Source organism: Tenrec ecaudatus, chromosome 8 (genome assembly GCF_050624435.1).
Source record: "Tenrec ecaudatus isolate mTenEca1 chromosome 8, mTenEca1.hap1, whole genome shotgun sequence".
Taxonomy (NCBI): Eukaryota; Metazoa; Chordata; class Mammalia; order Afrosoricida; family Tenrecidae; genus Tenrec; species Tenrec ecaudatus.
The window spans coordinates 82,262,693-82,288,387 of NC_134537.1; the positions used below are offsets into that span (position 1 = coordinate 82,262,693).

Genomic DNA, 25,695 nt, shown 5'->3' on the forward strand with positions numbered 1-25,695 from the left:
GATGAAACGACTGCATCCATGCCCCAGAGCATTTTAAGTCCAAGGTGGATTTTGTCTAACAGAGGCATTTTACCCATGATTAATAAACCATGGGTGAGGGTAGGTGTACAAAATCAACTTGATTTTGACCAACATGCACATCCTCCTATTTAACTGGGTCTAAAGCAGCATTAAAGCCCTATAAAATGATGATCAAACTCTGATACCAGAGGACAGAGAGGTTTATAATAATTTGTTAATACTGACTCTGGGAATCATCTTTAGAGAAACGTCTTCTTGTCCAATCTCATTAGTTACATTCATTCCTAATATGTAAGTCTTCTTAAGAACTATTCAAATAAAAACAAAAAACCAGGACTCTGATCAATTCAATTTGCTAAACTAAGAGTTGAAGAGAACACTTGGATGAAATCCAGTAGCACATGCAGCTTCTGTGCTGGTCAAGTTGAAAGAGGAGACAAACAGTTTTTAGAGGGTTGTTCTACTCCAAGCAGATACTTAAACAAGTACTGAAGGCTAACCTCTCCACTTATCTCATTAGCCAACATCATGCATTTCTTCTTTCAGCTAGAATCCTATACCTAGAAACATTATTTCTTATATCTTGAGCAAGAATTGGTATCAGACCTTGTGCCTCAGTTCCCTAATCTTCTAAAAGGGAGGCAAAGATAAATGCATCCAGATAAAGACAATGACGCACTGTGCAGCACTTGCGGCCACAAACAGACTTTCTACTCACCTCTTCCAAAAGCAGCCTTCTCAAATTTTCTTAACTTCATCATAGCCTACAGAAGGTTCCTACTTGTTTTGACCTCAAACTCAACAAAGCTAGAATTGAATTCATAATTATCCGTGCCAAAGAATACTCCCAAGTTCTATCATTCATTTCTTTCAAAAAGTATTCAGTACACACTTAACATGTCTAAGGATAACAGAAAGAATTTAGAGTGTACAATAACCTTTAACCGTATAAAAGATGAGATATAAACAAAGAGCAAATGGGCCTCTAGAAGGTCATACAAAATAAACAATACTTCACAGGCAGCCAATCACTCTTTCCAGTTTCTACTTTTGCTAAGGATGTACTTAAAACTTGCTAGATTGTTTCCCTTTAAGTAAAAATAAAAAGTTGAAAACAAAGTTAACAAAAGGTCTGATTAAGTAGGACAAGTGATTAAAAAAAGAACCTCACTGCTATAAAATCAATGTTAATTCCTAGGGACCATTATACAACAGAGTAGAACTACCCCTGTGAGTTTCTGAGAAGATAAATCTTTATGGAAATTGAAAGTCCATCTATCTCCCAAAGAGTAGTTGGTGATTTAAAACTGTGGATCTTGTGGGTCGCAGCCCAACAAAAAAATCACCATGGCACAGGGCTCCTCTTGACTAAGTCCTAAGCAAAACAAAAAAGTATAAAGTAATATTTACCTTGGATCCTTGGTAGATTAGTGGGTTACATGGTCCAAGGTCAACCATCTTCCTACTCCCATGAAGGTAAAAGACCCACAGAGGATGTTCCCTAGAGGGTCCCTACGAGTCGGAATCAACTCAATGGCAGTGGGTGTGGCGTGTCTTTGAATACTTACCTTGGAAAAGCTGAAAGTTAAGCAATCTATACTTGAAAAATGAGCCCTGGTAGAGGAGTGGATTATAGGTTGGGCTGCTATTGACAAAGCCAGCAGTTTGAGCACACCACTGTTCCACGGGAGAAAGGAGAGGCTTTCTCCTGTCAAGATTTATCACCACAGAAACACAAAGGGGCTGATCTAGGCTTCCCCATAAGAGTCTCTAAGAGTCAAAATGGGCTCCATGGCAATTATATTTTTAGTACACTTGGATAACAGATGATTGGATATAAAAAAAATGTAGAACAGTATTTCTAAAGCATTAGCATTATCTTTTTTATTCGAATACACAAATCAGTTTGTTTCCAAAAAGAATATTCTCTGTACTTAGTTATTATAAAATTTTAACACAGAGAGAAAGGCGTGAACTCAAAAGGAGATGGTGCAATCCAAGCAACCCTGCTCCAGTCCTTCCTTCCTTCCTTCCTCCTTACCGGATGTTCTGGATCCCTTCCCTCTGACTGGGTAGCATTAGACATCAGTATCTCAGGTCTTGAAATAATGAGTTCCAGAAAGCACTCTCCTGATAAAAAAGGATATAGGAAAGTAACATACTATTAGAAAAATATTCTATCCAGAGAGGGGGTCCAAAAAAAAAAAGAAAGAAAAGAAAAATACTCAATCCTGAAGGGACCATTAAAATTTTTATTTACCATTTACTAAGAAACAGATTCTTTTCTGTATACAAGGTGAACTCCTAATTTATCATCCAAACACAGGCATTCTTTTAAGTGAAGAGATCTGAATACATAATAAACATTCGGACAAAAACATAAATTAGGACTCTGGGAGACAAGCCAATACATGGTTATCTATTTATAAAACACTAAAATGTAGAAACATCTGTACCTTTTAGTTATATACAGAAATTTTATAGATGACATTTTCTTCAAAATAAACATATTCAAAGATGTAGATCAAACAAAGTTAGCTGTTGTTGACAATAAGTGATGGGTATACACTAAGGAATTATTATACTATGCTCTCTGCTTTGGTATGTTGAAATGTTTCATGCTTAAAAACTCAAAAAAAACACAGAATATGAACAATTATTTTTTAGTTATGTGGAGACTAGGTATATTTAAGATTGCTAGTGCCAACAACTTATAAATGAACAGAATTGGGAACAGAAACAAGTATTCTAATGAAGACCAATTAAGTAAAAAAATGAGTTAAAAATAATTTATTCCCATTAAGTGCTTTACTGGAATAAGGCAAAAGTGCCATTTATGTCCAGTAGCATGAAATGTCCTTCCTGAACAGCCAAATTCTTTCAAGCACAAAAGGAGAAAAAGAAAACAAAAACCAACTCAATTTCTTAAGCCAATCTCTGGAAAAACAATGCCAATGAGGGTACTAAGATCTAGAATTAAATCTCACTGAAAGATTGATAAGGAATAATCTCTAGAGATTTTTACTACAATTAGAATATACACATGTCAATGCTCAGCCATCTGCCACAACATTTCATGCCTGGCTTGCTTAGCTCCTTCTGCTCTTGCCCCTATAGTTCATTCTGGAATCCTTAATAGCACAGTGGCTAAACACACAGCAGCTAACTAAGAGGTTGGCAGTTCAAACTCAACAAGATGTGGCACTGCTTCAATAAACATTACAGCCTAGAAAATCCCAGGAGGCAGTTCTACTCTGTCCTCTAGGCTCACCATGAGTACAAACCAACTCAGCAAGTTTAAGGTTGCATTTAAACAGTGCAGTCTCCACACAGTAAACAGAATCATGCACTGACCTTGTCTCTCCCTCCTCTCGCTAAAAACTATTGGGGGGGTTCAGGAAGAAGTAGGAAGACACACTACACAGGCCATCTACAACAAAGACAAGAGAAAACAAATGAAACAGATGATAATACTGGAACCCTAAGCTTCATAAGAAAGGACATAGAAGTGGCTGATTACCAATTAGGAGAAGGTAAACAAATGTAGCAAAAGGTGACAGAGGGAAAACTGTTGGCTAGCCTAACACTGCTCTACCATCTCGCACGTTTGCAAGCAGAATTCTATGAAGACTGATGTCGCACCAGTGGCTACCAATGAGAAAGGTAGAGCACCCTGCCCTGTCCTCATTACCCTCTTGTTGCCAAGAGCATGGCCAGCCCTTATCCTCATCCACCAGTGGCCAAGAGCTACCACCCTGCACAGTCCCTGGTCTACCTAAGGTTGATCAGGCCTAGGATGCAATAGATGAACTGCACTGGACGAACTCTAACTCATCAGACGAACATAACATGCAGTACCAGGTTCCTGAACCAGCAAGAATCACTTCCATAGCCAACCATCCTGCCCTCCAGAAATAAGCACCCTGACCTCTCTGCCACCATCTAAGCCAGCACCATCTACTTCCAGACCAGACCAGGTGCCCTCACCTGGCTCTAGAAGATACAAAGGCCTGCTGGAATTCCACCTGGAATGGGTGTTCCATCCATCATACCTCCTTTATGAGCCCCTTGGCAGGCAAAGGGTATTGACACATACTGGTGCTCGAACTTCCACAATTTTTTCTTGCTTTTTCTACACCTCCCCCACCCCACTTTCCCGTTTACCTTGTTTCCTTTTGCCTTTCTTCTATTTCTTTCCCGTCTGTCTTAGTTTTGCCTAGTGTTGCTAGTTATATTTTTTCTTTTATCTCTTGCATTATTTTTATTTTCCTTTTTCTTTCTATTTAATCTTTTTTTCCCCCCTTGCTGTTGTCTATCTGCTTTCTCTGGCTTGTTCTTTCTTTTTAAAAAATGATTGCTTGTTTTTCCTTTTTTTCCTCTCTTTAAAATTTTCTTGTCCCACCCACAGGCGACTTGCGTGGCCAGAGAATGCATGCAGTACCACTCACACCTCCTGCAGTCCCACATTCTGGGGGAGGGTCACTCTGCACTCCTGTACCACCTGATAAACAATAGACAGCAGATAGTATGGTAGTCACCTAATCTGGGGTCAATTAAAGGATTAGGAGTGTAGGGGTGGAGTCTAGGCTCTCAATCTGGAAATAGCCAATGAGACTTTTGTGTGGGCATGGCCTTCTCCTGCGAATTCTGGGAAATCTGGTACTTCCTCCTTGGAGGCGGAAGATAACTCTCTCTGCTACTCCCTGGGACATATTGCAGAAGGCAAGCCACATAGACGCAAGCAGACCTCGGAAGCCAGAGAAGCCACAGAGAGACCCCTGACAATGCTGAGATGTTTCCAATGACACTGGATCCAAAGACTTCCCACTCACTGGTCTGTGATCTTCTGCATTTGGCGTCACTGCATGTGTTTCATGAGTCTGAAGAGGGCTTTATATATTGATATAGGAAATATGGGCTAATATTGGACTTATGGAGTTGATGTGGACTGGGCTGGGCTGTTTTCTCAATGGTTAATTGCTCTTGTATATAAATCTCTTTCTTATACACATATTGTGTCCATGAATTTGTTTCTCTAGTCTACCCAGACAGCATCAACCAAACCCACTCTCAACTGTGCTACACAAACAACAAACAAAGAAGGCACACTTTTATTCACATCCACCAGGAGATAGGTAGTGAATGGACATGCACACACAAACATATACTCACCAATACAAATACAACACCAAGACAATGTTTCGGAGACAAAAATTTCAGTTCAGACAAAGAAACCAGACAAGGGGGTTCAGACAAGCAACGAAACACAGAATCAAAAGACCTTTTGAAGAACTGACAGTAGGCCTACTTGGTAAGTAACACAAATGAATGGTAGTTAGGTTCTTTCAATAGATTGAGCAAGATCAGGAATGCTGCAAGCAAAATCAAAGCAAACACAGACAAAGCTTTAGAAAAACGTTCTACAGGAATAAACTAACTCATCTAAGTAAGATGTCAACTAAGACCAAATGGAAGAAGCACACCAACATCACTGATCGAAGGATTGTAAATCATATACTCTTAAATTGAAGGAGTGAATAGTATCAGAGCCCAAAGTGTGAAATTCTGGTTTGCAGAAGGCTATGGATGACAGTGAAGCCCAAGAAACATTTGTGAGATCTACCTAGGAACTAAGCCTCCAATGACTTCCCTCTATCCACAATAGAGGGATGAGAAGAAACTGGTTACCAAACAGAGTGCACTGGAGAGATGAATACGGGAGATCAGAATGAGAAACCTGACTTAACTAACCAACCAGCCTAGTCAGTTGATCCCCACTCTGATGCACGTTGGGCCTGATCTGGCTTTCAACATTTTCTGTGGGTTATTGTTGTTGTTGTTCATACTGGGGTTTATCTCAGTTGTATTTTGTCGTTGGGGGTAACTCTTGATTTTTGCTATATGTTTTTCAGTACATGAAATCCAGGATCGGTGAACCTACAGAGACAGCAAGTAGAATAAGGATTTCGAGGAGGGGAGGGATACAGATTGGGAAGGGGGCAGTAAAAGGGAGCTGATGTCAAGGAGTTCAAGAGGAAGAGAATATTTTGAAACTGACTGAGGTAGTAATTGTACAATATTGCTTAATGCTACTGATATATAGAACAATATGGTATCCATATTAACTCCAATAAAATGGTGGAGGGGTGTGTGTGTGAAAAGTAGGAACTGAACTACAACTGTACCTGACACATAGTAAGCAGGTGTTCAATAAATGTATGCTGGTTTGACCTAAAAAAAAATAACCCAACTATAATAAATGAAGAACATTTGAAACCATAGAAATCAAAAATCCAAAAGATTAATGCTCAAATTTCAGAACTAGATAACATATTAAAAGGACAAGAGTTAAATTTAATAAATAGAAGGCTGAATTAGTGAGCTTGAATACAAATTGTTTTTAAATTAATCTGCTAGAGCACAGTGTGGTGGTTACACATTGGGGTGCTAACCAGAAGGTCAGCAGTTCAAAACCAGGAGCCACTCCACAGCAGGCTGTGGCTTTCGCCTCCTATAAAGGTTTACAGCCTCAGAAAGACACAAGAGAAGTTCTATTCTGTCCTATAGGGTCACTATGAGTCGGCATCAATTCACTGGCAGTGAGTTGAAAGCGTAAGTCCCCAAATTTATTTGCTTACTGTTTCCTTTTCATTAAAAAAAATTACTCAGCACCTCCTGGCAATTAAAAATCTTTGTACAATAGCCCATAATCTAGGATAAAATAAAAGTATCTAGTTTTGTAGCCTTCCTGGATTGTTCCAGCATCCCTGAGAGGGCGATAACACCAACTTTCAGAAACACTGCTGGAGGAACATTAAAAAAAACAAAAATCAAAATTCAAAGAAAGGCTAAAAAATTAACCCATGGGGCACAAGAATATATTACATGTGACTGTAATTGCAGAAAAGGAAGAGAAGCAAGTGCACAGAAAACTGTTGATGAGTTGTTAGAAGAAAACGTCATTAACATCATGAAACAAAAAGATCCGCATCCAACAAGCTTCCAAGAGGATAAAACTCAAAAGAAAATCACCAAGATATAACATAAGCAAACTTCCCAAAACCAAGGAAAGGTAAAAATTCCAAGAGCAATTCTGGAAAAAAGGAAAAGTTATCTACAAAGAACCAATAAGATAAGCTTTGGTTTCTTGCAAAAACTACCATGCAGACAAGGCTGTGGGATAGCATATATAAAACTGAAACAACGGCCAATCAAGAATTATATACTCATTAAAACTGTACATACAATGGCAAAATTAGGACTTTACCAGAGAAACTGAAATTTAAGGAATTCATAAAAACCAGACGAACCATATAAAGAAGATTAAGGCAGTTCTTTAGACAGCGAGTCAACATTGGAAAACAACAATCTGAGATTAATATACATGATGATCCCTCCCTGAAGTCAGCCTAGATATAACAGTATCCAAAATAAAACAAACCTCCAAGATTAAAAATAACCAGAGATGTTAATTAACAATGGAAACAACTACAAAGTAAATACAAGGAATCGCGCGGGTCAAGAACTTCCACATGAAGAGCAGGTCAAGGAGCTTTCACGACTGGGATGAGGGAGAGCCCCTCTGCAGAAAGAGGGCGTTGGCAAAGGAGGACAATGAGAAGAGGGCAGGAGTTAAGGGAACGAAGTCCCGCTGCATGAACACTGAACAGTGTAATGAGACGAGCAGGCTGAGCAGATGTAGGAGGAAAAGGGCGTTCTCTCTCTCTCTCTCTCTCTCTCTCTCACACACACACACACACACACACACACACACTCAAACGTTTGACAGAGGATATTAACATATTTGGGATCAAAGGAGCACCATTTACCCAAGGACAAAGATTAGAAAGGGTTAAAGAATGGGGAAGAAGTTGCTGCATGCGGTGTCATTTCTTTAAGCTACTGAAGATGCCACGGAGGGCCAAGGTGCCCCTGACTCAAGCCATGGAATTTTGAATGACGTCCTATGAATGTGAAAGCTGGACGATGAATACGGAAGGCTACAGAAGTGCCTTTGCATTATTTTGCTGGCAAAAAACACTGAAACTACCAGAACAAAACTAACCTGTCTTGGATGAATTATAGCCAAAATGCTCCTTAGAAGCGAAGATAGCAAGACTTTGCTTCATGGACTTTGGAAATGTTATTAGGAGAGGCCAGTCCCTGGAAAGGGACATCACGCATGGTAAAGTAGAGGGTCAGAGAAAACCCTCGAAGAGATTAACTGACAGTGGCTGCAACAATACGCTGAAATAGCAATAACTGTGAAGATAGCCTCAAACCAGGTAGCTCATCGCTCTGTTGTATATAGGATGGCAACAAGTCGGAAGCAACTCAATGGCACCAAATAACATCATTTACTTTTGCTGCAAAACTATGCTTGGATGTGGTGGAGCATATGGGGGGAGGGGGAGAAAAATGTGGAACTCGACATGATGAAAGGATACATGCTGGTTGAATAGAATCTGGTGCAACCACCAAGACTAGAACTTGGTTACTCTTCAGGAACTGAACTCACCTCAGAAGAATTGTCCATTTGGGATGAAGGGAGCATTTACCCAGGAGGTGGGGGGGGGGGGGGGGAAGCAATGTTCAGAAGGTTAGGAAAGGAGGCGGGATCAATGGAAGATTAATGAATAGATGATGTTACATTGACAGGACTGCAATCAGAGATGAAACAAAATGGCTAAGAATCTTTGAATGTAAACCTGATGAAACACTCTGTGAACCTTCACCCAAATTCGCAATAAAGAGTAAAAAAATAAAGTCACTGGATTCCCACTGTCCTGCAGGCCCTTCATAACTAACTCCTAATGAGCTCTCTAATCTCATTTGCCACTATTGTTCCTTCCCCTAAGCTCCTGCAAAATTAGCTACACTGACCTCCTTTTGGTTCTTTAACTACATCAACTATTTCCTGCCTCTCAGCCTTTGTAATTACTGTTCTTTTGATCTGAAATGCTCTTCCTGGGCTTTTCTCTAGTTGACTCCTCATCCTTTATGTGGTGAAGTCTTTGATACAAATTTCCTCCATTGCCTGAAAGTACAGCATTCCTTTAATGACTTTCATAAGCCAAAAAGTCTAAATTCATATAAACAATTAACCATTAATTTACATGGGAAAATTTTTTTTTCGTGTTTCCAGTCCACAAAATAATCTACTAAATTATACCAAAAAACACTGTACCATATAGTATTCACAGACTGAAGTCCACGCTCTCAGTGTGATGCTGAGATGTCCAGTGTGGTTCCAGGGGCAGGAGCGCAGCTGCTCAGGGGGCATGCAGATTCTTCAAGGATTGTTTCAATTCAACATAAATGCTCAAGCCTAGTGTCACACATTTGCCTTCTCCAGAAGATCAAAAAAATCCTCTTCCAATTTCTGTCAGTTTTGGAAAACAGGGATTAATGTAGATCTTTGGTAAGAGCAAAATGGCATAAACTCAACTTACAAAAGGTGGTGTATAACTATACTCCAATTTCCAGGTACAGCAGCCTATTTCTAACCGTGGTACTTTCTGGCAGAGACCCGTCAGTGATTCCCTTCATGATTTATTTTAATTTACTTATTTATAATGGTGAAAAGCAGAGCCTGATGGGACTATGTTATTTTTCCAAGACTTAATGGTAGTGGGATTAGTTTTGGGTTTACAATGTCTACTAGTTCCCCCTTTTTAAAAAAAGAGATTTCATTTCTCTATTGAAATTCTCCCCTCGATTCAATTTTTCCCATCTTTCCTCTATTTCTGTAGTTTCTTTATAGGAATTAAATCTATCTGCTAATTCCAAGATCTGAGCCAACTGTGGATCTAGTGCCATTTTTTACTTTTTAAATCATTTTAATGGGGGCTCGTACAACTCTTATCACAATCCATACATATATCCATCGTGTCAAGCACATTTGTACATTTGTTGCCATCATCATTCTCAAAACACTTTCTTTCTACTTGAGCCCTCCTTGCTATCTGCTCCTCATTCTTCTTCCCTCCCTCCCTCCCTTATGAACCCTTGATAATTTATAAATTATATTTTTCATGTCTTACACTGACCGATGTCTCCCTTCATCCACTTTTCTGTTGTCTGCCCCCCCATTTTTTCTCTTAAGTATACAAATTTCCATGCATCTTTGAAAATTTTCATTTTATGATTAATATTAAGGTTATTGATATCATAAAGACTGCAGTAAATATCACTTTCCCAAGAGAGGGTGTAACTTTTCTGTCAGCAAAATAATATAATTATGTAGAGATCCTCCTCCCTATATATACTTTTTTACCTTAAAGTATATTCTGGTTAATATTGTTTCCTGTTACACACATCTAGCAAGAATGGAATAGCAGATTTGACAAATGTAGTAAGTGTAATGGAAAGTCCTTTGAAGGTGATAAAGTTGTTTCGTTAAAAAAAATACATACCTTGCCTTGCGGACCTGGTTATACCAGAGGATGTACAGCGGTGCAGTGGGGGGAATCTAGGACAGACGAACCCCTCAACACCAGCGGTGGGAGTGGCGACACCAGGAGGGAAGGGCGTGTAGAAAGGTAGAACCGATCTCGGAGATCTATGTGTAACCTCCTCTCTGGGAGATGGGCAATGGGGAGGCGGGTGAGGGGAGACGCCGGGGAGTGTAAGATAAGATATAATAATTATTTATAAACTATCAAGGGACCAGGGGTAGGATTGGGGAGGGAGGGGGATGGGGGGAAAAAAAGGGAAACCGAGCTGATTCCAGGAACCCAAGTGGAAGTTGAATTATGAGTGACGAGTGCAACGAATGTATAAGGGTGCTTTGCTCAATTGATGTATGTACAGATTGTGATAAGAGCCTTATGAGCCCCAATAAAAAGATTTTTTAAAAATACATAGCTTTGAAAAAGAATTTGGTTTTTTGGGGGGGTACCCCCTTATATGTCTGCATCAAACTATATCTATAAATTTATGCAAGGAGCCCTGGTGGTGTAGCGGGTCACTTATCTGAGCTAAGCGTAAGGGCAGCCATTCAAAATCAGAAGCTGCTCCACTGGAAAAAGATGAGGCTTTCTCTTCCCATAAAGAGTTACAGTCTCAGAAACCCACAGGGGCGGTTCTATCCTGTCCTAGACGGTGGCTATGAGTCGGAGTCAACTCAATTGTATAGAGTCTGATGTAAAAAATATCACTACAAAATCAGACTCCCTTATTTTTTTAAAAGGGCAATTACTGATTATATCAGTTTTTTTAATCTTTTTATTGAGGCTCATAAGGCTCTTATCACAATCTGTACATACATCAATTGAGCAAAGCACCCTTATACATTCGTTGCACTCGTCACTCTCATGATTCACCTTCAGCTTGGGTTCCTGGAATCAGCTCAGTTTCCCTTTTTTTCCCCCCATCCCCCTCCCTCCCCGATCCCATCCCTGGTCCCTTGATAGTTTATAAATAATTATTATATCTTATCTTACACTCCCCGGCGTCTCCCCTCACCCGCCTCCCCATTGCCCATCTCCCAGAGAGGAGGTTACACATAGATCTCCGAGATCGGTTCTACCTTTCTACACGCCCTTCCCTCCTGGTGTCGCCACTCCCACCGCTGGTGTTGAGGGATTCGTCTGTCCTAGATTCCCTGTGCCTCCAGATCCCCACTGCACCGCTGTACATCCTCTGGTATAACCAGGTCCACAAGGCAAGGTAGAATTGGGGTCATGATGATTGGGAGGGGAGGAAGCGTTCAGGAACTAGAGGAAGGTTTTGAGTTTCATTGTTGCTACACTGAACCCTGAGTGGCCCATCTCCTCCTCACTACCCCTCTGGAAGGGGTGTCCAGCTGTCTACAGGTGGGCATTGGGTCCCCATCATGCACTCCCCCTCTTTCACGGTGATGTGATTCTCACCACCACTCCACCTTTGTTGTTGGAGACCTGGTCTCCTCTGTCCTTCATGGTCACCTATGTTGGTGTGCTGCTTCTGTGTGGGCTCGGTTGCTTCTGGGCTAGATGGCCGCTTGTTTGCTTTCAAGCCTTTAAGTCCCCAGACGCTATATCTCTCAGTAGCCGGGCACCATCAGCCTTCTTCACCACACTTGCTTATGCACACTTTCGTCTTCAGCAATTATGTGAGGAAGGTGATCACACAATGATTGTTTTTGTTCCTTTGTATCTGCTACATGGTCCATTCAACACCTTGTATTCGCTTAGGCCGTGTGCTTCTTCTCTGTGGGCTTTGTTGCTTCTGAGCTAGATGGCCGCTTATTTGCCTTCAAGCCTTTAAGACCCCAGATGCTATATCTTTTTGATAGCCGGGCACCATCAGCTTTCTTCACCACATTTGCTTACACACACGTCTGTCTTCACATAGACACCCTTATTATACAAAAATTCCTAATTTTAAAACTGTTTCTTAATATATTGTCCCATCCAGGCCTATTTGCTTCAAAAGGTGGTGTCTCTGTCACTCTAAAGCTTTCTGGGAGAATTCTACACATTTCTATTTACACACATCAAAGTAGCAGTTTGGATATCCTAAAGGGATTCAAATTGTGTTCTCTTTAAATGTCCCTTGAGTTCTAGGAATAAAAAGGTTAAAGGGGCACCATCTAGCTTGTAGGCTAGATGATGATGTAAGTTTTCCCAAGGAAATTCTCCTTGCTACCCCCCTGAAGAAGAACCAAATACACTGTCTTGATGGAAAAGGAATCCCTCAACATGGCTTTCTTGGACTTTTCCTCACCAATGAAGTCTAATTTTCTTACAGCATCTTCATGGTAAATCTCCTTAATCATCAGTCCCTTGGTGATCCCAGAAGAACTATTGCCACAGCTTTCCAAACTGACCTGTCTTGAATTTAACTATTTCAGCAGATCCCCTTGAAATCCACTAGTCTCTTCATCACATTGAAAAATAGTAAGACTCATAACTCATGCCAAAAAATAGCATTAACAAGCTTTGCACTAGAGCTTAAATTCTGACACCCTGGTTTGCAAAAGGTTGTGAAAGGCAGTGACAGCCCAAAATCCATAAGCAGAATCCCTAGAGATTACGACTCCATTGAATGCCTTCTGCTCATTAACCAAGGATGTAGAAAATCTTGCCCTCAGGCTATCCCAGGGAGAAACAATCTCTTAGGGGGGCTTGCATAGGCATGTCCTTGATGGAGGTCACCATTCTAGGGACAGTATAGGGGTTGCAAAGTCATGAGTCACACCCTAAAAGTTTGGCCCTGCCTGCCTTAGTTGGAATTCCTTGGACCTATCTTGTAAGCCCTTCTATATTAATGATATGTGTGTCCCGATCACGGTCTCACGCCTACTTCTACAGTCCCACCTGTACTTGTGCTGTACTGATGTGCTACCAATCATGATTTTGTGAGTTTCCCATGCCTCTGGCCATATCCTATTTATCTCAAGTCTCCACTGTGAACTCTCTATCGTCTCTGTCTCTTTTAAATCTTAATAAATGTTCTCTTTAAATTATATTCTAAATGAGGTCTCTTCTGTACCCTAACAAAGCTTCAGTCTTGCTTTCAAGAATGATGGAAAAAAATTAGTTCTTTGAATTAGTTGATCAAGGTGCAACCCTTCAAGCTGAGACCAAGTAGTAGTTCAATTAAAATGTAAAATCCTGAGCCATGTGAGATCCCAACATCAACAGTATTTGCCGTGTTCTTCCACTGGTTTCTGAAATTCAGCAAGTTAACAATCTTCCCTTATTGGCTTATCTTCGAGGTCTTCCTGATGCTTTAAAATCATTGATCCATCTAAAACTGTGTTTTAGGGGAGGCCATATTCCCATAAGCTTGTGATGTGAAAGGATGTCCACTGGAATTTTGTTAAAATTTTAATATTAGCTCTGTTTTAGAGTATAACAGATATCCCATCTCAAATATAACTTAAAGAGAACATTTATTAAGTCTGGAAAGAGACTAATAACAAACACAAACACCAAGCTTGGTCTCCTCTGTCCCCTGAAACAGACAAACACAAAGACAGGTACATCATCTGGAGGAGGGAGGTCATTAACACAAAGTTAAAATGGCCTCCAAAGGTTTGGTGAGACTCTGCAACCCTGGTACTGTCCTCAGAATGAGGACCTCCATCGAGGACACACCTACGAAAGCCCCTGAGAGACTGTCCCTTCCTGGGCTGGCCAGGCAGGGGTGGAGGCAATCCAAGAGATTCTGTCTGTCTGGGGGCAAGACTATCCTACATCCTGGTTTAATGAGCAGAAAGCATTCAATGGAGGCTTAATATCCGTAGGGATTCTGTACATTAACTTGGACTGTCACTGCTTCCCACAGCCTTTTGCAAACCAGGGAGTCAAAATTTAAACTCTAATTCAGTATAGAATATTTCTATCCCCCAAAGTCAGATTTTTTAATGACAATAATTCACGTACCATATACTTGCAATGGTTGGAATATACTTCAGAGTTGAGCATTCGTCAACAATTTTTAACGTTTTCTTCACTTTTGTACTCATTACTATTAGCTCTCTATTGTTCCCCAACCTCCCCTACAATAACCCTAAGAACCTAACTTGTTATAGTCTCTATAGATTTAACGATCCTAGATTTCACCGAAAGAGAATCATACAAACCTCCCCCCACAACAACAAAGCAGAAAAATCTCAATCCAAACGAAAGCAGAAAATAATAAAAACTAGAATTAAAAGTGGGTTAAAAGGGTAAACCAATGATAAGACGTTAAATTTAACCTAACTATATCTGCATTGGAGCCCTGGTGGTGTAGAGGTTTGCAATCCACAGGGTCGGCAGTTCAAAACCACCAGCAACTTCATATGAGAAAGACTGGGCTTTCTACTCTTGTAAGTTACAGTCTCCAAGACCCACAGGGTGTTGTGTGAGTCAACATAGACTTGATGCCAAATTTGGTTTTTGTATTTGCACCAATTCACTTTCTAATGCACTTGGCGAGGGGATTTTGAAAATGAGATATTCACCTTAGAACCAAACTATAATGGAGTACTCCGAATGGATCCTCATCATAAGCCAGGGACTACTTACATTTGGCTACCTTTACTTGTTCCGTTTATTTTTCTTACAAATTTTCCATATTCTCATACTTGAGGTATGTGTATTAAATGTTTTAGAGTGATATCTCATTTGTGTTTGGTTTTAAATCAAACCAAGCAATTTTTTTCTTTTCAACCAGGATGTGTACTCCACGTGTTTTATTATGTTAAGATTTGCTTCCAGTAATCTTATCTCTATGTAATTCATCTTCCTGTTTCTAAGCTTCCACCCCCTTTCTTGTTTTCCACTGAGTTAGTCAAGCTTTTAATCTTCTTTACCCCCTCTTAACCATCTGATGGGAGAAAGACAGGGCATTCTACTCCCATAAAGATCTGTAGCCTTGGAAACTCAAAGGGGCAAGGGGGCAGTTCTACCCAGGCATTGGCTGGGTGGCAGTGAGTGAACCATCAAGAGGAGCCGAGTGACACAGTGGCTAGCCACTGAAACCTTCTGGACAGCACTGAAACACTGTCAGATACTGAAGGACTAATAAATAGCGGAACATTGAGAGTGCCAGAAGATGGGCCTCTCTGGCAGGAAGGCACTCAAAATATGCCTGAGGAAGCGCTGCCTTCTCAAAGTAGAGTCAACCAGAACGCCTGTGGGAGTAAAGTCTTCGGGACTTTCACTTGCTGATGGGACACAACTCAAAATGAGAACAGCTGCAAAAATCTACTATCAACCAGAAGTTGGAATGCACGCGGTATGACTATAGGAAAACTGGACTGGTCACACGTTGAACTGGAACACATAAAAATAGCTATCCTGGGCATTCGTGGACTACTACTGGTCACTTGAATCAGAAAAGTAAATGCTTTACTGTGCCAGGAAAGACATTAACCACTAAAGCTAGTGATGCAGAAATTAAAGACCTCTACCAAAACCTTTGGTAGAAAACTGATCATATATGCAATGAAGATGCAATGATAATTATTGGTGATTGCAATGCAAACATTTAAAACAAAGAGGAAGGTACAGTAGTGGGAAAATGTGATCTTGGTGAAAGAAACAAACTAGAGATCAAATGATAGAATGGTGCAAAGACCAACGACTTGTTCACAGCACACACCTTTTCTCAGTAATACAAATGGTGACTATACTCGTTGACTTCCCCAGATTGCATACACATAAATCAAACTGACAACACATTGACAAACAGAGACAATTGAGCCCAATCTTAGCAGCTCAACCAGGCCAGAGGCTGACTGTGCCACAGACTAGCAACTGCTCACATGTAAGTTCAGGTTGAAACTGATGACTACTAGAACAAGTCCATAAGAGCCAGAATACAGCATTAAGTATATCTCACCTGAATTTCAAGACCATCTCAAGAACAGATTAGATCCATTAAACCCTATTGAGAGAAGACCTGATGAGCTGTGGGAGGACATTAAGAACATCATACATGAAGAATGTTAAAGGTGATCTAAAAGGAAAGAAAGAAGGTATCAAAGTGGATGTCAAGAGAGACTCTGAAATTTGTTCTTTAACTGTAGAGTAGCTAAGGCAAATGGAAGGAATGATGAAGTAAAAAAACTGAACAGGTGCTCGCTTCAGCAGCACATATACTAAAATTGGAACAATACAGAAAAAACTGAACAGAAAATTTCACAGGGAAGCTCAAGAAGACAAAGCCAAATATTATAATGAAACGTGCAAAGACCCAGAGTTAGAGAACACATTCAGTATAAAAAATTCAAATCTCAATAGAGGAAAGAACTAGGAGGCAAAGGGTATTTATAGAGGTCTAAATACAGGCACGTACTTATGTAAATATATTTATATATGATGATGGGGAAATAGATCTATGTGCATATATTTATAGGTTTAGTATTAAGATAACAGATGGACATTGGGCCTCCACTCAAGTACTCCCTCAACACAAGAACACTTTGTTGTATTAAACTGGCATTCCATGATGCTCACCTTCCCGACACGATCACTGAAGACAAACAGGTACATAAGCAAATGTGGTGAAGAAAGCTGATAGTGTCGGCTATCAAGAGATATAGGATCTGGGGTCTTAAAGAATTCAAGGTAAACAAGCAGCCATCTAGCTGAGAAGCAACAAAGCCCACATGGAAGAAGCACACTAGCCTGTGTGATCATGAGGTGTTGATGGGATAAGGTATAAGGCATCAAAGAACAAAAAAAATTGTATCATTGTGAATGAAGAGGAGTGCAGAGTGGGGACCCAAAAGCCATCTGTAGACTATTGGACATCCCCTTACAAAAGAGTCGTGGGGAGATGATGATCCAGTTAGGCTGCAGTGTAGCAACGATGAAACATACAAGTTTCCTCTAGTTCTTAAATGCTTCCTCCCCCCTCCCCACCCCCAATAGCATGATCCCAATTCTATCTTACAAATCCGGCTAGATCAGAGGATGCACACTGGTACAGATAAGAACTGGAAACACAGGGAATCTAGGACAGATGAATCCCTCAGGACCAGGGGTGAGAGTCGAGATACCAGGAGGGTAGAGGGAAGATGGGGTAGAAAGGGGGAAACAAGTACAAGGATCTATATAAAAACCCCTCCCTGGGGAATGGACAACAGAAAAGTGGGTGAAAGGAGGCATCGGACAGTGTAAAACATGACAAAATAATACTTTATAAATTATCAAGGGTTCATGAGGGAGGGGGAGAAGGGAGGGAGGGGGGAAATGAGAAGCTGACACCAAGGACTTAAGTAGAAGGAAAATGTTTGAGAGGGATGATGGCAACAGATGTACAAATGTGCTTGACACAATGGATGGATGTATGGATTGTGATAAGAGTTGTACAAGTGCCCGATAGATTTTTTTAATTCAACCCTCAAGTTGCAATACTGAAAGGTTCTATAGGCAAAATATTGAATAGTGAAGTAAGCATCAAAAGAACACTGTACCGAAAAGAACTAGTCAACGTTCACCCATTTCTTGCATATGAGCAAGAACCAATGGTAATGAAGGAAGAAGATAAAGCTGCCCTGAAAGTATTAGCCAAAAACTAGGCTCAAGAATTAATGGAACACCCACGAGAAGTTTCAACAAGTCACTGAAACACTGGAAGCACTCACTGGTTTATGTCAGGAAATATATAAAACAGCTACTTGGTCAACTAATTGGAAGAAATCCATATTTGAACCCATTCCAAAGAAAAAAGTGGTCCAACAAAATGCTCAAACTGTAGAACAATAGCATTGATATCACATGGAAGTAAAATTCTGCTGCAGTTCAGTCAACAATGGTTGCAGCAGTACATTGACAGGGAGCTCCTCAGGTGCAGGCCAGATTCAGAAAAAGACGTGGATCAAGCAACGTCATTGTTGATGTCAGATGGATCTTGACTAAAAAGCAGAGACACCAGAAAGATGTTTACGTGTTCTATTGACCATGCAAAGATATACGACTACAAGGACCAGAACAGTCTATGGATTGCCTTGAGAGGAGCGGGAATTCTAGAACACTTGGTTGTGCACATGCAGAATCTGTACATGTATCAAGAGGCAGTTGTGCAAACAGAACAAGGAAATGCTGCATGGTTTTAAATCTGTAAAGTTATGCATCAGAGTTGTATCTTCTCACCCTATTTATCCAATCTTTTGCTGAGCAAATAATCAGAGAAGCAAATAATCAGAAGAAGAATCTGGCATCAGAATTGGAGGAGGGTTTGTTAACAACCTGAAATACACAAACCTTGCTTGTAAAAGTAAGGACTTGAAGCATTTACTGAAGATCAACTACTGCAGACTTCAGCGTGGCTTATGACTCAATGTAAAGAAGACCAAACTCCTCAGAAATGGACCAATAGGTAACACCTCATGGTAAATGTAGAAAAAATTTAGATTGTCAATGATTTTGTCTTGCTTGGATCCATAATTAACACTTTGGAAGTCAAAGTCAAGAGATCAGAGGACACACTGCACTAGGTAAATCTGCTGCAGAAGACCTCTTTAAAGTGCTGAAAAGCAAGGTTGTTACTCTGAGAACAAAGTTGCCCTCCCCCACCCAAGCATTTGTGAAAGAAAGTGAGTAAGGAAGACCAAAGGAAATTGGAGGCAGTTGAATCATGCTGCTGGAGAAGAATAACCAAAGTACCAAGGACTGTCCAAAGAACAACCATATCTGTATCAGAAGCACAGTCAGAACACTCCTTACAGGCAAGGATGGCAAGGCATCATCGCAAACACTTTGGACACATTATCAGCAGAGACTGGTCCCGGAAGAAAGCCATGGTAAAGTAATGGGCAGCAAAAAGATGACCCTCAATAAGATGGAGTGACACTGGCTCAGCGATGGGCTCAAACGTACCAATTATAGGAATGGCACAGGGCCAGGCAATGTTTTGTTTTGTTGTACATGGGATTATTATAAGTTGGAACTAACTTGATGGCACCTTACAATAACAAAATCTAAGCCTAAAGAGATATCTCCATGTACGCTGGGACAGATTTTTGTTTGTTGGTTTGTTTGTTTGTTTGCTTTACCTTACCTACCTATCCTTTACTGACGGCTCAGGCCTTTAAATATGCATCCTTTACTGGTGTTTTGTATTTAAGGCCACCACCCAACCCTAATGTTGGCCAAGATCGTGTGGAAGCTAGAACTCTATTCCTGTTAATGAGTAAAAAGGGACCCCAACTCAGGGGTCAACAGAGGCCAAATGGAGAGCTTAGAGCTTCACTTCCACTTAGCATTAACAGGGAGCAACCCAGGCAGGGTAGTCAAAAAAGCTGCTGAAACCAAAGGTTTAAATATTTATTTAATATATAATATAAAAATGTTCAAGTCTGAATTTTAAAAATCACTTATCATATTAAGAACCAGAAAGATCTTGAATTGAAAGGCAAAAGATAATCAATAGATGGCAACACCAAAATGGCAGACACATAAGAATTATATGACAGAAAACTTCAGAGCAACCATGATAAATTACTGTATCTGAGCAAGAAAGAGAAAACTGAGTAGGGGTGAAAATACCCCGGCCTCAGAGGCATGTAAAACCTTAACAAAGCAGTTGCAAAAGTATCATCTGAGTCCTAGAAGCAGAAGAAGGCGGGATGAAAAATCAGTCAATAAATAATAGGATAAACTCAAAGAAACCCACGCCATGTAAGCACAAAAAATCTGAAAAACAGGTAGAAAGGAATTAAAAAGCTACCTTAACTAAAACTGATGACCATCCCCACTCTGATGATGGCTGAATCAATATAATTAAAAGTAACTAAAAAGGTAAATAACAATATTTACCTTTATTTGTATAGTTACATTACACACGCCTGAGGGAATGGCTGGCTTACATTTAAACATGGTTATCTTTGAGGAGAAGACATTCGATATGGACAGAAAGGAGTCTGTTTATTTTTTATTAACTACTATTGTTTTGTATTTATAATGTGCCAGATACAGTACTCTGAATGATACACTTCACATATATTATCTCATTCCTTCTTCACATTAACCATAAAGGGATAACACACTGCTGTAAAGTCACATGTGAGCCTATAGGGCAGACTTATAAAAATGACCAAGTGTGAATCAAAAATCACTCATACCAAGCACCAGGAAACAAGAACCATAAAGATCTTGAACAGAATGGACAGAGCAGAGCAGCCTCACCATTCTCCCTCAGAGCAGCTAGTGGGTCTGAACCACCAATCTTATAGTTAGCAGCCCAACACTGAACCCACTCTACCATCAGAGCCCCTTCCATACAGATAGATAGTATTATTGTGATGTTACAGATAAGGAGTTGTCAGTCACTGAGGGCTAGGTAATGTGTTGAAAGCAATACAGCAAATATATCTGTATATACAGATCAGAGATACAAATTCAGACCAATCTGCCCAAAACCCCATATACTGGGGTGTTTGTTTTTTATTCTTGTTTTACTTAGAAGGCAGATTTTTTTTAAAAAAATCATTTTATTGGGGATCATACAACTCTTATCACAATCCATACATACATCAATTGAGTAAAGCACCCTTATACATTCATTGCACTCGTCATTCTCAAAATTCGCCTTCCACTTGGGTTCCTGGAATCAGCTCCTTTTCCTTTTTTCCCTCCCCTTCCTTCCCCACACCCCCTCCCTCATGAACCCTTAATAACTTATAAATTATTATTTTATCTTATCTTATACTGCCCGGCGTCTCCCCTCACCCACCTTCCTGTTGCCCATCCCCCAGAGAAGAGGTTACATGTAGATCCCGGAGATCGGTTCTCCCATTCTACACCCCCTTCCCTCCCAGTGTCGCCACTCTCACCGCTGGTCCTGAGGGATTCATCCGTCCTAGATTCCCTATGTTTCCAGATCCCTAATGCACCGCTGTGCATCCTCTGGTCTAACCAGGTCCGCAAGGTAAAATTGGGATCATGATAATTGGGGGGGAGGAAGCGTTCAAGAACTAGAGGAAGGTTTTGAGTTTCATTGTTGCTACACTGAACCCTGAGTGACTCAACTCCTCCCCACTACCCTTTTGCAAGGCATGTCCAGCTGTCTACAGATGGGCGTTGGGTCCCCATGACGCACTCCCCTCATTCACGGTGATGTGATTTTTTCCCATCTTTGTTGTTTGAAACCTGGTCCCCTCTGCCCTGCATGATCACACAGGTTGGTGTGCTACTTCCATGTGGGCTTTGTTGAGAAGACAGATTTTTTTAGAAGACTGATTTTGTATTAATTTTCTTTACAATAAGTATATTACTTTTAATAATTAAGAAAATGCTGGCAATGATCCTGCTAGTCATTGTAAAAATGAAGTACACCACATTAGGTTTTAATAAACAATGTGACAATTGGAAAAAAATAAGACTGATTTCTACATAATAAACCAAAATAAAAAACAAATCCCAGATGGACTTCAGAGTTAACTGCAATCGCTGAAACCATAAAAAGAAACTAAAAACATGAATATAATTTCTCCTTCAGTACAAGCACTATTTAACATCCAAGCAAAAGCAGGACCTATAGATCACAGTTCAATCGATTTGACTATATAAGAATCAAAGGCCCCCATGCATTTTTTTGCTCGTTTTAAAAATTTTTTGAAAGCTTAGATTCAATTAAAAGACTGGGGGTTGGTGGGCAGATATTTGGGTTAACAGCAATACCAAAAATGGTCAAAGGATAAAAACAGTAAGTTACCCAAAGAGGTATTCATTTGATAAAGAGTTAAATGTTTAGTCTTAGCAATCAAAGTAATTTTCCACCTATAAACAAGCACACAAAAAAGCAAAAAATACTACTTGCACACTTGGTATTAACCAGGGCAGAGGATAAATTTCCATACTCTACTGGTGGGAGTGAAAAGGAATATGGTATTTCTGGATTATAATTTGGCATTAAGTAATAAATTACTAAGTCCTAAAATGGCTTCTTTCTTTTTTTATCTTGCCATTCCGTTTCCAGAAATTAGTCTTAAGGATCATGAAGGAGAAAAAAAGAATAAACTTTAAGAATGTTCACAGTGAAATATTAAAAAGGCTATAATTTAATAAATTGCAGTAATTAGCTACACTATGTGTACAAGAGTACAGTGTGGCAATTACTCTTCTCTCTTGCTACTAGGAAGGTAAACTGAAAAATTATTTGACCATTTGCAATTAACGTCTTCAAAATGTTCTTACTTTGACTGCCAAAAGAATAAATCTTGTCTTAGAAAAATTACAGCCAGAGTGTTCCTTAGAAGCAAGCACGGTGAAACTTCATCTCACATATCTTGGACATGCTGTCAGGAAAGGCCAATCCCAGGCAAAGAACATCATGTTCGGTAAAATGAAGGATGAGGCAAAAAGAGGAAGCCCATCCAGGAGACGGAAAGTCACAGTGGTTGCAACAATGGGCTCAAATATAAGAACAATTAAGAGGATGGCACAGGCAGAGCGGGGTTTCAATCTGTTGTGCAAAGGGGCGCGATGAGTCAGAGAGACTCAATGGCGCCTAACAACAACAATCTTTGACTTAGTAATTTGGTGGGTGGTAAGTTATACCGGGCTGCTACCTGCAAGGTCTGCAGTTCGAACCTACCAGCTGCTTGGCAGGAGAAGGATGAGGCTTTCTATTCCCATAAAGACTTGAAGCTTGGTAAAACGACAGAAGACACTTGTACTGTCTTACAGGGCTGCAATAAATCAAAATCGACCCAAAGGAATTGAAGAATGTATTGTAAGTGATCAGAGATGGTGTCAGCACAGCAATTTTATAACACCAATAGCTACATATATGAAAATAAATTAAAATCCATAACAAACTAACATGTTAACATTGACATTTGTATGCAAATATAGTCCTGAGCTATTTAATATAGCTCTTCCAGCCAGTCTTTGTAACTCCCACCAAATGACTATGTCCTGATGAGTGCAGGTGGGAGAAGGTGGGGGAAGATACTGATAGGATTCACCTGTGATGATTAACAGGTTTCATCATGATTGCCATCCCGCTGGGTATAAACTACAGTAAGTCTTTTCCACAGGGATCTCAATATCAGCGAGTGAAAAGAGCCAGGAGTGGGCACATCTTTGGACCCTCAGAGTCCTACACATTGAACCTTCTTGATCCAGGAGACAGCTGTGACCTGAGAGGAGCAACAGCAGCAGAACCAGGAGCCAGAGCATGAGAAAGCAATGGACCTCCCAGCCCATGGAAGAAGTTCAGTCGAGTGCCTTCGGGAAGGAGGCTGGTTTGTGCAGTGGGGGGCAGCTAGAGCGGAGTGTCTAGGGCTGCAGCTGATGGCAGAGCAGCATGCCCCCTAAGCATTAATCGGCAGCAACGGAAGAGCTTTGCCAAATGGGATCATGTGGCTACAAAACTAAAGCATGCCTGCGGGCATGCTGAAAAGAGTTGTCCCGTTCCAATGACTGTATCCTCAGCATCTGTACCGAGGGCATAATCCTATGTGCTGTGAGTTCTGTGGGGCCACTGCAATGAATTATCAGAGCCAACTGAGAAGTAGAAAATGCTGTGGAGGGAACAGTGGTGTCAGAAAGGAGAGGGAGGCTGGAGGCTGGAGCTCATCAGTCTCAGCAGAACAGGAATCAGCCTCGGGCAGCTGACACTGGTTCTCCACCTCCCTCCTTGTGTGGTCAGAGGGGCTCAGATGCCACCTCCACATCACACTTCCTTCAGTAAATAAATTTTAAGAATTAGAGCAAGGTTAAATATAACGTATCAGAAATCCATGTCATTAATGAAGACCACCATATTCTTTTGGTAAGCTTCTCAATAATTTAAAAATAGAAACATGTTTACAATATATTAAGTGGAAGACATACCTGAAATCATATAATCTGTACGATGCAAAATGTTTCCAATGTATGCTTACATATTTCTGAATAAATACGAGGCGCAAAAGCACCAACAATGGTATTTCTAACTTGTAGGTGAAGTGTAGGTGAACTATACATTTCTCTATCCATATCTCCTGTTAGTGAGTATATTATTTATAGAAATCATTGATGTGGAAGTTGGGGAAGAAGAGAATAGAACCCGTTTTTTTAATAAGGTCTTCATACAAACTTTGCTAAAGTATCTTCCTACAACAATCACCTTCCGCAAGTACCTTAAGTGTAAATTAACTTCTCTAAGTTTTATTTAGTCAAGAAAACATGGCTTGTATTTTATGTTGTGGTGGTATACAGGCGCCATGGTGGCATAGTGGGTTACACCACGAGCTGCTAACCACAGGTCAGCAATTCCAAACTAGCAGCCACTGCCCCAGAGATTTCCTAGAGTGTAACTCTTTACAGAACGATTGTCACACAGAGCACCTGGTGGGTTCCGACCGAAGACTTTCGTGCAAGCACGTCACCACTGCTCTAGCAGAGTTCCTCATCAGTTTCCAACCCGTCAAGACTAACCCCACTGCCAACAAGCCATTTCCAGTCACAGCTACCCTACAAAAGGTTTACAAGGCTCGAAATCTTTTATATATATATATATATATATATATATATATAATCATTTTATTAGGGGGCACATACAACTCTTTTCACAATCCGTACATACATCATTTGTGTCCAGCACATTCGTCCATATGTTGCCATCATCACTCAAAACACCTGCTTTCTACTTGAGCCCTTGGTATCAGCTCATTTTCCCCCTCCCTCTCCACTCACTTCCCCCTTCACTTTGATAATTTATAATTATTATTTTATCATATCTTACACCATCTGACGTCTCCCTCACCCAGTTCTCCGCTGTCCGTCCTTCAGGGAGGAGGTTATATGTAGACCTTGTAATCTGTTCCCCCTTTCTCCCTTACCTTCCCTCCACACTCCCGATATCACCACTCTCACCACTGATCCTGAGGGGTTCATCTGTCCTGGATTCCCTGTAGTTCCAGTTCCTATCTGTGCCAGTGTACATCTTCCGGTCCAATAGGATATGTAAGGTAGAATTGGGATCATGATAGTGGGGGGGGGGAAGCATTTAAGAACTAGAGGAAAATTGTATGTTTCATCATTGCTACAAAGCACTCTGACTGGCTCGTCACCTCCCCACAGCCCTTCTGCAAGGGATGTCCAATTTCCCCCAGAAGGACCCTGGGTCCCCACTCTGTACTCCCCCTCATTCACAATGCTATAACTTTTTTTTGTCTTTGATGCCTGATACCTGATCCCTTCAACAACTTGTCATCGCACAGGCTGGTGTGCATTTTCTATGTGGGCTTTGTTGTTTCTCGGT

At 40.5% G+C, this 25,695-nt stretch overlaps 1 protein-coding gene across 8 annotated transcripts in view; it reads right to left on the reverse strand.

The window, feature by feature from the left end:
* The window catches only part of EXTL3 (exostosin like glycosyltransferase 3), a 162,981-nt gene that overhangs the window by 37,144 nt on the left and 100,142 nt on the right, over positions 1–25,695 (reverse strand). For 4 of the 8 annotated variants that reach the window (XM_075556456.1, XM_075556455.1, XM_075556453.1 and 1 more), the window contains exons 2-3: positions 9,209–9,403; positions 2,063–2,151 (exon numbers count right to left, since the gene is read on the reverse strand). The gene's annotated coding sequence lies outside the window, so the exon portion shown is untranslated. Of the gene's footprint in view, positions 1–2,062; positions 2,152–3,375; positions 3,452–9,208; positions 9,404–25,695 lie in introns of all 8 variants that reach the window. The other 4 variants (XM_075556460.1, XM_075556459.1, XM_075556457.1 and 1 more) reach the window with 2 other exon arrangements.